This window comes from Silurus meridionalis, chromosome 4 (assembly GCF_014805685.1).
Source record: "Silurus meridionalis isolate SWU-2019-XX chromosome 4, ASM1480568v1, whole genome shotgun sequence".
NCBI classification, from domain to species: Eukaryota; Metazoa; Chordata; class Actinopteri; order Siluriformes; family Siluridae; genus Silurus; species Silurus meridionalis.
This window is the reverse complement of record NC_060887.1, coordinates 4,790,338-4,804,661: the sequence shown is the minus strand read 5'-3', so window position 1 is coordinate 4,804,661 and position 14,324 is coordinate 4,790,338.

The following is a 14,324-nucleotide window of genomic DNA, read 5'->3' as shown; positions in this document are numbered from 1 at the left end:
GTTTGGTCCTGTAGTTGCTCATTTTAAAGCATAGGCTGTTCTTCCAACCCTCATAACCTGTTGTAGAACCTTTTCTTTTAGACAGGGGTGCTTGAGTAGTAGAGTTTCTGCAGCCTTGCCAATCTGTTTGGAACTAGGATAGGCTTTATGCTTATACATTTCAACAGCCATCACATCACGTATGTTGTGTTTTTGATCCCTTGTCAGCTTTAAAGTTTTCCCTCTGTCAAAAATGCAGCGTTGCCTTCTCTTAGAGTGTACTCGAACTCATATGAGAATGGGGGAACAACAAAGACCTCTGGCCAACGGCTAAGGTGCTCTGGTGAATCTACTAATCTATCAGACAGTAGCATTGTGTCGTCTAAACTGGAAGAACTCAGATCTGTTTCAACCAGTTTAACTAGTCTAAAAGTCGCTCGGGAGGCTAGGTCCTCGATATTAACTAGATTGCGTAGTGCATTGTCAAACTCTGTTTCTTCAAACTGAAGCTGAAAGTAAAAATTCAAGTTCTTTAACTTCAACAATGAGGCCATGTACATTCTCAGGACGAGAGGGCAAAATCAGCCTCTCAGCGTTGTCATCATCTAGAATGACCCCTTAGTTTCAGTACATCAGCCACTCTAATTGTACTGTATCGAGGAGAACTGTAACACGACCCTTAGATATCAATATATGTATGTTGCCCTTATTGTTAGAACACAGGTTCTCAATTACTCATCATTTTCATTAATGCATACCCAGTTCTCATGTTAAAGTATTGCACAAAGCTGATAAATAAGCCACAGCATTTAGAAAAATGTTTGGCGTTCTGGGGAATTATAAATATAAACAGCAGCAATCGGTCAGCTTCGATCAGGAAAGAACTTAAACATATCACAATATTCCTTTAAGGTCAACTTAATGTAAACTTTTAAAACACTTTGCATATGTAAGAATTTACTCTTACATTGAAATAATATATACAAACCAAATAATCCTCACAACACACACCAATGTGTATAAATCAATGTGAAATACACATTACCTATCACTATGTTGACCTTTGTGTCCAGGAAGGTGATTACTAAAGTTTACAAATGGTCCAAACAGATGCTTATCGTTTATCAGTTGACTGTGAAAAAAGGTAGAGGACAGAGTTTGTTATGGTTCTGCTTTTTCATTCAGACACTGGAATAAAATGCTGATATTTTATAGGTGAATAATGGCATTTGGTCTATTAGCTGAAACACAAATTTCACTGTATGACCTTTGTTTGTATTTTCTATGAGCTCATATGATTTTAAATGCTCAACATACAATGTTTCATAGTCTTTGAGTAAAAAGTAGATAATGTCTTTAATGAGTAATGTGTTTTTGATCTCTTTAAACTCAGGGAAGGCACCACGAACACCAGTTTCTTATCACTACATTTTTGTAGTTATGAGTATTATGAACACATTTTTGAACATGTTATGCTTCCCCTCAAATCACATTGTCCAGAGATGCACCAAAGGACCAAAGCACTTTATGAGACGGTATAATGCTCAATATAATGAGGCTTTGGTCGTAATCGTAAGCTGGGCAAGACTACTTGAAGTAGCTGCCTTTGATCTGAAATGTTACAAGCCATGTACTGAATAGTTTCACATGTGAAAGTATGAGACACAGCAAGTTCTACTATCTTCCAAATCCATTAGTACTTCCCAAAATGTACCACCTTATGGGATTTTGGACCCAATAAGAACAGGCAGCAGTCTAAGAAGAGTGTGGTTCTCAGCACCATTCCATCCAATTGTTCCACCATGGTCAAAACTTTGTGGAATTGGGTGAGGACGGTCAACCTTATCTGAGTGCTGGAAGGGAATTAAACCTTAATCAAACCTTTTAAACAATGTGCCAACTCCACAGGAACAATGTCTTCCAGCAGGTCATGTAAGATATCGGGTGGAAATCCTGTGACAGGGTGCTAATAGGATAGATGATCAGACAGAACACAACTGTGTTTAACACCATAATTACAATCACTCTCATTGTTTTGTATTTTTCAACAAGTTGATCATGCTGATCTTTTGTTCACGTTTCAAAACTACCAGCAATTGCATATGAGTTTTGCATTTCTGTTTGAATGGCGAGACAAAATCTGGAGAAACTCTCACTGAAACCAGCTAGCGCATGAGCAGCAGGGTTATCAGCTACAACAGAATAAACTGTGCCTTTTATACAGTCACCAGATGTTTCAATGTAAACACCCACTGCTTTTAGAGTTTTTAAGTTTTACCTTTTCATATCCAAACTGTCACACTGATTAGAGTGGAGGACAGAATGATATTTTACTAGCAGGTTAGCTAATATCTAATAAACCGCACAGACTGTGTGTATTGTTTTGTATGTCCCCAGATGATTTGCAATTTTAAATCATCAATATAAAGAATTATTGCTAATTTCTTACCCTCAACTGATAACAGAAAATGTTTGTGGTGGTATGAGACACATGGAGAATAATTTGCATTTTCAAGATGAATGCAGCCGAATTGTTCTGCTCTCCTAATCCCTTACTGCTACTATCTGCTGCTGGGGCAGTTTCATTTTCACCTGAACGTTGCACTGCATGATGTTTAATGTCACTATACTGGATTGTATTTGAGACATTCTGCACCACATCTGATGGATCAAAATCTGAGGCTTTTTGGTTTTCTCTGCATTTGTGTGCATTATATGTGGAATACACATTGGTTTGAAATTTGCAGCCACTGAATGGACATGGAACTGTTTCTTTCCTCCTTAAATGCCCCCTTAAATGAATAAACATGTCCTTCTTCACAAATGGCTGCTTACAATCACACAGACATTTAACCCGTCACTATTCTGGATTGTTTCAGGACCGAATTCATGTATTTATATATAATAATAAAACATGTTTTATGACGTACACATTTTTTTCTAAGGAACTTCAGCATCTATGGATGATGTAAAGCCCAAAGTGTGTTGTTTTAAAAGAGATGTAAATTGTGTATGTAGCACACTGTTGTCAGGAACTTTTACCATTAAAAGTCAGGAAGGTCATTTTCAGCTGTGAGGCCCAAAAGTGGGGCTGAAACCGAACAGGGTTCAAGAAACCGGGTTTATTTTCATATAAGTAACAGTATTTAGTTCAGTAAACTTAAGTTCATTTAAAGGAGAATTCAGTGCTGTTTAGTTCAGTAAAGTCTTCATTTAATCCAAAACTATTCCATTAATGAAGTTCAATTATCCTCAAATTAATATTTTTACATTCAATAAAAACAAATCATCCAGTTTTCATTGATGTTTATTTAGTGAATAATGCATTTAATAAACAATTGGTTTCACTCAGAATGACATTTTATTTTTTAATAAGTAGTAAAAATGTGTTTTTTTTTTTTATAAAACTCATCTGAAGCATAAAGATACAAATGCACCAGTTGGTTAAAAGAAAACATTTAAAAGTAAAACATTTATTCCAGCTCATAAATCCTATAAAACATGCAGCATTAAACATGAACTTCCAGCAGATGAACATCTCATAATACTGTCTGGAAGTGAGAAATGTACAGGTTGTTTTTACTCCATACACATGAACTTACTTTGATCAGAAACACAATCATACTCCAAATCAATTAATCAATAAAGTCAATAAAAGAATCCCAAACTGCTGTGTGTCTTGTCCTCGCTATTAATGACGTCATTAGAGCTCCACTACTTCTAATTACCTGCTGTGACAGTGAGCTCTAATACACATCACACTGCCACCTACTGGTCATTTATGATTCTGCAACATTCATAGAGTCACTCCGGTCAACTTCGGTTCTCAACTCAGACTAACTGCTTTCTATGGAGCTCTATGTAATAAGTGTAGTTTAAACACTCATGAATCAAACACAATTATCAATAGAATGTGAATAAAAGACAGTTTGGACTTTAAAAACCTCTATGTATTATGTAACAGAGATATCTACTGAAGTTAGCATGCTAAGCTAGCCCCGGTCCGTCCTCAGAGAGCATGGAGTCCCGCTGACCTTCACTCGCTTTATACACAGTTTACAGCCGTTTTTATCTTATTTATGACTGTAATATCGCTCTTCTCTCAGAGGACAACAGAAAAGCTGTGAAGACATGATATTTTATCTGCTCTTTACCTCTGTAATGTGCGCATGCGCATAGTGAGTGTGTGAGAGAGACCGGTTACGTCACAGACGGAGGGCGGGACATCTTTCTGTGACGTCACAGTAAGACAATGTCTATAATTGGAAACGTCTCTGTTTCTCTCATTTCCGAGGTTTGTGCGTTTAAATAAAGACACGTAAACATGGAGCTCTTCAGAAGGTTGAGAGAGTTTTTTCAAACCAGAAGAGAGAAGAAATCTGAGCAGATTGCTGAAATGAAGGAGAAGCTGGAACACATGGAGAAAGTAGTAACAGACTTGGAAGCATTTTCTAATCTGATGAAAGAGAAGTTAGCAGAAAAGAAAGAAGAGAAAGCCATTCTGCTACAGACGGTGCAAAAGCTGGAGGCTACTTTGGCTTCTGAGAGAAAGCAGTGGGAACAGGATATAACTGAGAGAAACTCCACGCACCTCCAAAACATCACCAAGCTCCAGTCTTCCCTGAAACTCTACGAGAAACAGGAGAAAACAGTAGAATGTGAGAAAGAGAGCTGGGTGAGAGAACAAAACAACTGGAGGAACGTGTTGCTCAGCTTGAGGCCACTTTGAAAAGAGAGAAAGAAAAAAAGACCAAACTCGACATGGAGGAATTGAACAAGTTACAGATTCAACCCATCAGGGAGCTTCAGGATTCTCTGGATCATTGCAAGGATGAGAAAAATGAATTGATGACAGACCGAGAGCGAGTGGAGACACGTCTTGCTCTATTTGAGGTCGCGTTGGAATTTGAGAGAAAGAAAATAGAGAAAGAACAAAAGAAGGCCAAACTAAACATGGAGGAAATGACAACCTCACATCTCCAAACCACCAGGAAGCTCCAGGATTCCCTCAACCACTGTGAGGAAGAGAAAAAAAGGGCAGAACACGAGAGAAATTATTTGATGAGGAAACGAGAGCGACTGGAGGAACATGTTGTTGAGCTGGAGGAAACTTTGAGAAATAAATGGGAGAAAAAACGAAACGGCAAACGAAACATTACTCGCTTTATACTGAACTTAAGAACAGGAAATGGCAGCAGTGGAGAGAATCTGCAACGCTCTGGGCAGGTTTAGATTCAGCATGTGAACACACACCATACATATAGTTTTTCCCCCTCTCTACTTTTTTTACTATTTCTACTATGTTTGTTGTAATACTAATAAAAACTAAATACTTGAATTTTGTGTGTTTTGTTTCTTTTTTTTTAAAGTGTTGGACATTCAATTCCCAACTAAGTATTAAAATCCACATGATAATATTTTGGGAAAATGTGACAAAACCCAATTCTGTTTAAACCCAATTTTACATGAACAGAAGTGAAACTGATCGAAACTATTGATTGCTGCAAAAAGGGTTAGTTAGAATGCAGCCTTATAACATCTACAGTTCACATATACCTTTTGAGAACCTCAGTTTGTTAAAAACATTAAAAATAACGTCTCATTGTAATGAACGGTGTTCCAGCATGAAAAAACCCCTGACCTGCATATATACAGACAATAATCAGTTCCCAAACATCTTAACATTCACTGTTTCTAGTTCAATAACAGAACAAATAGCATTCGTCCGCCTGCAAAGACATTTCCATCACATGACTAACCCTAACCTTAACCCTAGAAGCAAACTTTCTGATTTCGTAGCATCTCTAGATGGTGTTTCTGTTTCAGCGTGTACAGCAGTTAAAGATCTTGGTGTGATTATTGACTGTAGACTTTCCTTTAAAAATAAAGTAACTCCGTTACCGTATGATGCGTTACCTGTTGAATAAATTTGCTGAAGTGTAGACTACAGTCTGACCTGTTTACAGCAACGACACATTGTAGGATTGGAGGATGAACCACTGTAAACAGGAAGAAGACGCACTGTGGGCGTGTCTCCGTTTATTCAGGTCTGTGCGGCAGTAATGGCGAGGCGAGAGCAAGACGAGTTTCTCAAAGTGTTAATATGCTCATTATTTCACTTTAGTTGAGTATAAAAACAAAAACTTTTTAGTCTAATGTAAGTTGTGTCTTTCTGGTTCGAAGATCGTGTCTTCTGCGATAGCAACACCTCCAGAAACTCCATGCCTGAGGAGCTAGAAGCTAGAAGCTAACCCGGTGTTCTGTTCTACATTGTTAATAGTTTTCATACTTCAGCTGTGAAAGGAACATTTTTAAGAGCTCAACACAACAGCTTTTATGATGCAGAAGCCACTTTAGTTTTTTAAGTCAGTTTTGTATTTGTAGACCATAACGCGTAAAAGGGCATTAATGGGAACATTAAAGAAGGTTCTTTTAAGAGGTAATAATCAGTTAGTAATAAATAGAGTAGAATAGGGTCTGACTAATGTTATGAGTGTGTAGGAGAAACATAAACAAGGCAGACTTAAGCATGTTTATTGGGAAAGAAGAGTTTGTGGGCCATTGCTGCTGCAGAAGACATGGGTGAGCAATCAGGATCAGACTCAGGGGAAGATATGGGAGGATAATAATAATAATCAGGTGAGAGAACGGGGGAAGTAAGAGAATAATCAGTAGGGGACCAACATGAAGGATAAGGAGGAGATGGTAGAGTTGATGCAGGAACACGGAGTCGTCATAGTCTTCATTGTTGGTCTGTGTCACCTGATGATAAACAGCAGGAAGGTCAGACGAGGTCTGTGTGCCCATATCACGTGTAAAAGTATTCTTCACGATGCGAGGAGGCAGACAGGGGTTCTCTGGAACAGCTGGAGTAGAGAGATGTTTAATAAATGGAGCAATCTCAGTGGTGAGGGAGAAGAGCTGAAATTGACGATACTGTCGGAGGAGAACGCTCCTAAGAGCTGTCCCAGAACTTCTGTGAGATGGAGCTGAATAAAAGAAACCAACAGAGATACAATGTAAAAGGGTGAAATCACAATGACTAAATATAAAAATGTATATGTTCATGTAGGGACAAATGTAACAAGATTATAAATCAGGGGTCACCAACCTTTTTGACACCGAGAGCTACTTCTTGGGTACCGACTAATGTGAAGATCTACCAGTTTAATACACACTTTTGAGAATAAAAAATGTGCTCAGTTTACCTTTAATTATGTTATTATTAATAATTAATGATATTTATCTATATCAGGGTGTCAAACTCAATTGCACAGTGTGTGTGTGTGTGTGTGTGTGTGTGTGAGAGAGATAGAGAGAAAGAGAGAGAGAAAGAGAGAGAAGAAAGTGAGTGACATGATGATGTCACAGGCAGAGGGTGGGGCATCTAGGTGTGATGTCACAGTGTGACACGTCTATATAATTCAAAGCGTGCTTTTGTTTCTCATTTGTGAATTTAGCAATTGTAAGTAAAGAGACACTAAAATTGACAACCACCAAACAAACAAACAGCAGCAAGAAGCAGCAGCGATTAGCAGCAACTAAAAACATTACAAATCCTCTTCTATTGAACATTTCTTCATACAGGTACCTGGTAAGTCGTCTAAATAATTATGGCAGAATATTGTAGATTATTTAGTAGAAGACTCGAAAAGTACAAAGTCATTATTTAGCGACATTAGCATGGGTAACTAGCCGGCTAGCTAAGATTAGCTTTTATAGTTTAACTTTTTATATTAATCCAACAAATGTACCTAATAATTAGTATAGAATCTATTAGATACAATGAAGTAGCTTAATTTAACCTATTTATCCCATATTTTAATCAAACTCATGTAACCTGTTTACTCCAAGTATAATGAACATAATATACTAATAAATAGAGTAGAATAGGGTCAGACTGGGACTACAATTTTAATAATCCTTGCAGCCGTGGCATGTTTTATCTGTTGTGGAATTCCTTGTCATTGTTTAGACAATACGTACAGCTCCCAGTGTATAAAATTACAGGTGAAGAGTCTTCTACAGAAAACATCTCCACAGATATGGATCAAAACATCTATGTGGATTTGGATGGAGGGATTATGGCCCTAGTCAATGAGAAAAATGACTGTAACAAACGTTTCCTTATAACTAAAAGCACTAAACTCTTTCTACGCTTTAATTCTGATTCTTTGATTATATCGTATATAAATCATGTTGTTGTTGTGTGTATTTTATGCTGTGTGCAGGAACATGGCAGCTGGTGAACATAGGAGGTGTCTGCATCAACGCATGTGTGCACATCAAGCATGTGCTGAGGGGTATCGCTTCAACTTTGACACCTTAAGAGGTCCCTGCTATGCTTGTTTCGCCTTTCTTTATCCCAATCTTTGCCTGTGGTGCCTGGAGGCCTATCGTCCTTTAAGTCAACTGTGCCATCGTGAATCTCGTAAATGGTACAGGTTTCCTCCAGAAAAGGATGAATTCGTTTGGAAAACTGATGCGGACCGGTTCAGACCGGTGATGGACATTCTGCACCACGCTGACATGTTCTCCCAGATGGAATGTGGCTAGATTCCATCCAGAACTCTGTCTATGATCTTCCTGCAGGACTTCAGCTGATCACCCGTATCTATCATGTGCGTAGGGCTATTACCCTTGCCCAGTCCTTTGGAGTTCCTGCCCGCTGGTTGCTCCGAGAACTCACAGTTTTCTTCACGAATTCGTCATGCAAAGCACCTTTGTAACGCATACACCATCACCTTCTGTGGCTATGTTCTATGGACAACTGAACCAGCAAAACATCGTGATTGGAATTGTCGTCCTATCCTATGTCGCAAATTTCAAACACATAGAAAAGACTCAATGATATTATCATTGAGACACGGTCGTCGTTTGAGGTTACAGGATGCGGTGTGGTCTTCACTGCAGTCTCACCATTCTATATCTACTCCCCTGCCGCACTGGATCAGACGGAGTCTGATTTGCCGCGCTCAAAGAAGCTTTTTCAGATGCCAGCAAAAAGAGCTTAAACTGCTCGGTCATATTTGATCAAACATGTCAAAGTAATACATCATTTAAATCTGTAAATGGTCTACTTTCATTTGTGTATGCTCACTATATCAACAAAATGTTGTATTTTTTTTAAATGAATAAAATAATCAGGGTGCGCCATCTGTCGCCTTTGTTTGCGTGATCTTCGTTTAAAAACACGTCATTAAAAAGCGCTGAAACTCGGCCAATATCTGACACACGGAAATAAAAAAATATATCTTTAGACAGCTTAAAGTATGTAGTTTTAGAATAAGTTGGTGAAATAAAAAACATATGTTTCCAATGAATATAAATCATGTGAAACCAAGTAGAAGCACAGACTTTCCACCTCATTATCTTATAATGAGCTGCGGACACGCCCGCTATTCACAGGTAAAACAGTTTGTTGATCACACACACACACACACACACACACACACTGCCACCGGACAGTGGCATTAAACAATGCGATTCCACTGAGACCTTAAGCTGCGTTTGAAAGATGACACACTACACCGGTGAGGAATCTCTTCAGATGGTTTTGGACAGTGATGAAGACATGGGCGTAAATTTCATTTAACAGTAGGGAGTGGACAATAAATATAAAATTTCTCATGAGCAATTTTTGAAGGGGGACACAAATAATACAATAAAATTGTGGTTACAGTATAAAGAAATGCCCCCACAGTGAAAAACTTTGTTTCTATCATTATTATTGTAGCATGGAGACTGCGTCAATCACAATAATAATTCAAACTGCTTTACATAAATAAAGTAAAACTATTATAAAAAAATAATCACAACAATAAAAACAAGGAATTAAAAAAATGTTTAACATTTTATTTACAAATTAATGAAGACATTTAAGAACAGAATAGAAACTGATTATAAAAATACAGTGGGTCAGTTTGGATGTAGCACAGTGATCATTTAGTAAATGCACAGATAAACAATATGCTAATTGTGTGTTAATGTTAACATTATACCAAGTCGTCCCAAATAAAACACTGCATGTGAAACGGCTTTGGTGTGTTAGTGTCAGTGCACTATGCTACAAGCTATTGTAAACAAGCTAACGTTCACTAGATAAGTGATATTTTAATCTCTAATAGAGCAGATTCATGGAAAATTACATCCGAAATCAGCATTTTTGCCGCAACTAATTTATAAATGAGTCTGCATCAACTACATTAAAGAGAATCGCTTTATTTAAAGTGAATAAAACTTTAGTTAATGGAGTTGAACATTAATTGAGGCGCAGACACACACCTGACTCATGTGTGTGTAGAAGGTGAGATGAACTGGGAAAGCATATGCCCATGGATGATAGTGATGGGAAGTCCAAATATTTTTTGTGAATCAGTTCTTTCGGACAGTTCGTTTAAAAACGGTTAAAAACGGTTCACCAGTTCTTTACGTCCTTATGTCATGACGTCATGCATATCCAAATATCATCTCAGCGGATGAACATACACACTAAACACATTTAAATAAAGTCATGTCTATTGCATGAGGGCATAAAGCTTATCTGTTTAAATTAAATCATCATCATCTTAGAAATGTTCCTTACATTTACGTTTTGCACTAAATCACCCAATACAGGAACTGATGTGCATAACGTTGATGTTTAAAGTTGTTAGTAAAAAACTTACTTTTCATTTAAGTCCTCAGTTCACCTGTGCTCATATATCAGCAGCGCAGCACCAACCTTTACAGTATGTAAAGTGTGTGTGTGTGTGTGTGTGTGTGTGTGTGTGTCAGACAGCACGTACTGCTCGGTAGGTCACGCATGCTCAGTATCAACAATTCGCTGGTATCAGTAGAATGTCGGACGTGTCCAAAAGAAACAGTTCTTGATACAGTACTGGTGAGTCGAGAACAGCAGTATGTGTGCTGCTCGGAATCGGCAGGTATGCGCATGCTCAGTGATGATCACTTGTTCAGCAGCATGTTTCAGTTTAATGTGTACTGTTGGAGAAAATAAAGAAGAACCCCATTCTCATACACCTCATACACATTCAAAAGTAAGTAACTTGAGTTATTTTGTTGATTACTGCTGATTTGAGACGCGAACTGTTTTGAACGATTCAGTCCGATTTGGTGAACCGGTTCGACCGATTCACTAAAAAGAACCAGTTCAAATGAACGATTCGCTCACAGCCGGACATCAGTAATGGATGAAGAATTTACCTTTTCATCCGAAGAAGATTGTGATTCTGATGAGGATCGTTTGCATTTTGAAGAGAGCGAATCGACCCATTCGAGGAATTTCCAGCAAGTTGCTATGATGAGTAAGTTATTAAGTCTGATTCTGATCATATAAAACTCATATTGTTTGTAGACATTTCTGCCTAGCTTTTGTCAGCATTGCCTGTTTGTAATTGTATGCCCTAAATATTGTTGACGTTCTATAACAGGAGTGGCCAACTCGGCTCGCGAGCCGCATGCTCTTGGCTGGTTTCATGCGGCTCTACGTTCAGATCAAGTTTGTGTTTGTTTGTTTTAATGTGTGTGTTTGCTTAGCTTGAGTTCAATACGGAATTTTTAAGACTTAAATGAGCTTTCCCCTACTGGGAAACTTTGCGGTATATCAGACCTAAAATCCCTAAATCACCAAACAACACTGCAGAAACACAATTGTAATGATGCCATTAAAAAGCAGCAGCACACGGTTATCTGGATAAGAGCAACATGTCTGCGGTGTGTGGAGAGCGATTTGCAAAACATGCAATGCTGAAATTTCAAGAGGTGTATCTGCAAAGAGTTTCTCCAAGTCGGGTTTAATTTATCACCTGAAATCCAAACATCACGATTGCCATTCTAAATATGAGAAGAACGCGCAGAAAAGTAAAGTCAATCCGAGCATGTGCACTCCATCTGTAGAGGACGTTTTGAAAAGGCAGGAAAGTTTTCCAGTGATGGTGCCAAGGCAAAAGGCATAACACAAAAAATTATGGATTTCATTGCCTTTTGAATTGAATTTTCATTTCGGTGCATCCCTAAAATATTATCATTGGTGTGGCCCTCTGACACAATTCAGGTTTCTCATGTGGCCCCTTGTAAAATTAATTGCCCACCCTGCGGTATGGTCATCTCACGCACATGCGCATTTGACAAAAATACCGTAGTGAACTCAAGCGAAGTGAACACGCACATAAAAAACACAAAGTCTGTGTTTTCTACCCTGAAACACGTGAAATCAAAGCATCGATCTGTTCTGACTGACACTCACGTGAAAGAATTGCTTTGAGAGGCAACAACGGAATACGAGGCAGATTTGAAGGGGATTGTTTAAGGCAAGGAATGCCAAAAGTCCCACTAAGTAACATGCATAGTAAAATAAAAACGCTATTGTAAATTATTATATTTTTGTTTGTGGAATTGGTTAAACTATGAGTTTGTGTGTGAGACAGTGCAGTGTTCATTGTTGAAAATGACTGTCCTGTGGTCTTAGAACTGTAGGAGTACATTTCTGTCATTATGTTGGTGTGTGACATTTACAATAAATCTGGCTGAGCAGAGGTGTGTGTGTGTGTGTGTGTGTGTGTGTGTGTGTGTTAAGAGGAAGGATGGGTGATGTTCATGTGCCCATGTGTATGATGTGGCTCTTTGCATAAACACAGTAAAAAATGACTGGTTGGCCACCCCTGCTGTAGACCATCTGTCATGGCACTTGTTAATGAGAAGATGTTGGGAACGGGCTACAAACTGTTCGTTGACGACTTCTGCACAAGTCCAGCACTGTTTAGAGATCTCCTAAAAGAACATCAGGGCATGTGGGAAAATTCAGTCCAAAACCCTCAAACCATCACCAACAAGCTTCTGAAAAAGCTCCTCGAGGCCTCATCACTGGCTGAGAGAAGAGGATGTGCTGTTTGTAGAATGGAAGGATAAAAGGAAGGTCCAGATGTGCTCCATCATTCACAGAGGCACTGAAGGAAGCATTGTGCTACTTTTATTTTCATTACTTTCTTCTTCTACTGTTTTTCTAATGTTTAAATACCAGTCTTATGCTTATTGTGTGAATGTTATTATTCCCAGTACATTTGGTTATCAGGCTGCTTTCCTCAAACAGACGGAGGGAGAAAAGGACTACACACAGTCTCAGAATAATGTTTATAGGAATCTCCTTTTATTGTATTTTCTTCAAAGTTAAATATAAACTCATTACACATGTGACTTTTAACCCGTCACTATTCTGGATTGTTTCAGGACCGAATTCATGTATTTATATATAAAAAAAATAATGTTTTATGACGTACACATTTTTTTCTAAGGAACTTCAGCATTTTTGGATGATGTAAAGCCCAAAGTGTGTTCTTTTAAAAGAGATGTAAATTGTGTATGTAGCACACTGTTGTCAGGAACTTTTACCATTGAAAGTCAGGAAGGTCATTTTCAGCTGTGAGGCCCAAAAGTGGGGCTGAAACCGAACAGGGTTCAAGAAACCGGGTTTATTTTCATATAAGTAACAGTATTTAGTTCAGTAAACTTAAGTTCATTTAAAGGAGAATTCAGTGCTGTTTAGTTCAGTAAAGTCTTCATTTAATCCTAAACTATTCGATTCATTAAGTTCAATTATCCTCAAATTAATATTTTACATTCAATAAAAACAAATCATCCAGTTTTCATTGATGTTTATTTAGTGAATAATGCATTTAATAAACAATTGGTTTCACTCAGAATGACGTTTTATTTTTAATAAGTAGTAAAATGTGTTTTTATTAAACTCATCTGAAGCATAAAGATAAAATGCACCAGTTGGTTAAAAGAAAACATTTAAAAGTAAAACATTAATTCCAGCTCATAAATCCTATAAAACATGCAGCATTAAACATGAACTTCCAGCAGATGAACATCTCATAATACTGTCTGGAAGTGAGAAATGTACAGGTTGTTTTACTCCATACACATGAACTTACTTTGATCAGAAACACAATCATACTCCAAATCAATTAATCAATAAAGTCAATAAAAGAATCCCAAACTGCTGTGTGTCTTGTCCTCGCTATTAATGACGTCATTAGAGCTCCACTACTTCTAATTACCTGCTGTGACAGTGAGCTCTAATACACATCACACTGCCACCTACTGGTCATTTATGATTCTGCAACATTCATAGAGTCACTCCGATCAACTTCCGGTTCTCAACTCGGATTCACTCGCTTTATACACAGTTTACAGCCGTTTTTATCTTATTTATGACTGTAATATCGCTCTTCTCTCAGGAACAACAGAAAAGCTTTGAAGACATGATATTTTATCCGCTCTTTACCTCTGTAATGTGCGCATGCGCATAGTGTCAGGTTAAAGAGACGGGTTACGCCACA